Source organism: Camelus bactrianus, chromosome 2 (assembly GCF_048773025.1).
Source record: "Camelus bactrianus isolate YW-2024 breed Bactrian camel chromosome 2, ASM4877302v1, whole genome shotgun sequence".
NCBI classification, from domain to species: Eukaryota; Metazoa; Chordata; class Mammalia; order Artiodactyla; family Camelidae; genus Camelus; species Camelus bactrianus.
Window position 1 is genome coordinate 26290412 of NC_133540.1, and position 2401 is coordinate 26292812.

Sequence of the window (2401 nt, forward strand, 5' to 3'; positions counted from 1 at the left end):
TAATTTACAAAGAATCCAGACTAGCACTACACCTAACATGCGCTTGCTATGGGCCAAGCACTATTTTAAGTGTTTTGCTAATATGAACTCGTTTAATCCTCAGAAGGATCTGAGGCAGGTTGTATTATTATCTTTCCACGACACTAACAGATTAAGTGATTCACCAAAATCGTATGCTGTTAAGTGAAGGGACTCAGCTTAGCCCAAGAGCACTCTGGATCCGTTCCCCATGCTCCAAAGCTCTCTGCTACGCTTACGGTCATTTTAAAATGCTAAGTTTAGGGGTGGAGTACAGCTCAGTGGTAGTGTGTGATTAGCATGCATGAGGTCCTGGGTTCACACCCCAGTACTTCCATTAATTTTTTTTAAAACATTAAAATAAATAAACCTACAATGCCGTGTTGGATGGAGCCAACTGCATCATACTGTCTGGAGAGACGGCCACAGGGGACTGCCCCCTGGAGGCTGTTTGCATGCAGCACCTGTTTGCCCGTGAGGCAGAGGGCACCATCTACCATTTGCAATTATTAGAGGAGCTAAGCCTCCTGGCACCCGTTACCAGCCACCCCACGGAAGCCGCCACCGTGGGTGCTGTGGAGGCCTCCTTCAAGTGCTGCAGTCGGGCCAACATCGTCCTCACCACGTCTGGCAGGTCTGCTCACCAGGTGGCCAGATACCACCCCCGCGTCCCCATCACTGCTGTGACCCAGAATCCCCAGGTTTTTGGTTTTTTTTTTTTTTTTTGCAAATGAAATCACATTCGTCCAGATTTTATTCGCTCAAAACTACTAGGGAAGCAGTAGGATTTGGTTTAAACACAGCCAAAGAGCAGGAATTTACCTTAGTGTTAACTCGGAAGCAATCCTGTTGTGAATGTTGTAGCCGGGGTCCGGCAGCATGGGGGCCGGGGCCCCGCTGTGCTCGCTGAGGAATCCCACGGCTCTCTCAGTTCAGGCTCCGGCTCGCTAGAGGTGGACCCACTGTTGATGGCGTAGACGCTCTCTGCTACTCCCTGAGCTGAAGCACAGCCATCTGGCTCCTTCTTCTCCCTGGGACTAGACAGTCCTGGGAGGACAGCCATCCTCCCAGTCTGCCTGGTGGGCAGCAAGGACACGGTGTAGTCTGCAATGATCCCACTCATGTCTAAGTTGCACGCCTGGTCGAAGGCTAGGAAACCAATGTTGGCATTTGCCTCACACACCACAAAGGAGCCATCGTCCATGTTGAGGAGATCGATGCCACAGAAGTCCGTGTCCGTGATGTTGGACACCTGGATAGCCAGCTGCTTGCCTTGTTCCGTCAGTGGGCACATGACGCTCAGGCCACCAAGAGAGCAGTTGCTCTGCGTCCATCTGTCTGTACTGCAGCAAAGCATGGAGCCTATCACCTGGCCCCCAACAGCCACCACCCGGATATCCTTTCCACAGGACTCCTTCAGGAACAGGTAGGACACGTCAAGGCAGGTCAGATGGCAGATGTCTGAGAGGTGGTGTTTATCTCTTGTGAGAAAAATAGCTTTTCCCTGATGTCGGCGCGTGCTCTTCACCACCACCGGCTAGCCCAGCGGCTCGGCTTCATCGATCATTTTGGAAAAGTCTTCATGCCCACCATAGGAGAAGGTGTCTGGCATGGGGACCCCATGTCCAGCCAGCTCCTGGGACATCCAGAATTTGTTGATGCAGTTTAAAATGCCCTGTGGGCAGTTGACTAAGCAGCAGCCCAACTTCTCCAGGTGTCTCAGGACTGTGATGTCACTATCCGATTGCAATGAGGGTGTGGGCACCCCGGACAAGCACCACATCTAGGAAAGCCGTGAGCGCCTTCTGGCTCAGCTGCAGGCTGAGGTTGCAGCCGACCGTGGTGTTGGCGATCTGGTCCAGGAGCATTGCCCGGAAGCGCACGTCCTGCTCAGAGCAGCACTGCTTCGGGGGCGTAGGATCTTCCCTGTGGTGTATAAGGACCCAGTGCAGGAGGCCTGGGCAGAGGACATGGACCTCTGGGTGAACTTGGCCATGAACGTTGGCAAGGCCCGAGGCTTCATCAAAACGGGAGATGTAGTCATTGTGCTGATTGGGTGGCGCCCTGGGTCTGCCTTCACCAACACCAGCAGGTCCTTCCTGGGCCATGATGGGCCCGGAGCCCCTCCTCCAGCCCCTGTCCCACCCGCCTTCCCCAACCCATCCATTAGGCCAGCAGCACTTGTAGTGCTCACTTGGGGCTGTAACGTGGCACTGGTGAGCTGGGATGTCAGGGAAGACAATGCCTCTGTGAAACATGGCTGTTTGGAAGACCCTGTTTTGGTGCAGTAGTTCAGAGCTGGGTCCCCCATCATGTGGCCCCGTCCAAGCAAGGGACGAAGGAGGGCTGCAGGCAGGACTGGAGGCCCCAGAGCTTCACACAG

General features: G+C 54.1%; 1 pseudogene; it reads right to left on the minus strand.

Moving 5' to 3' along the window:
• Positions 1 to 721: 721 nt before the first annotated feature.
• Positions 722 to 2126, minus strand: LOC105079748 (N-acetylaspartylglutamate synthase A pseudogene; annotated as a pseudogene).
• Positions 2127 to 2401: the final 275 nt, after the last annotated feature.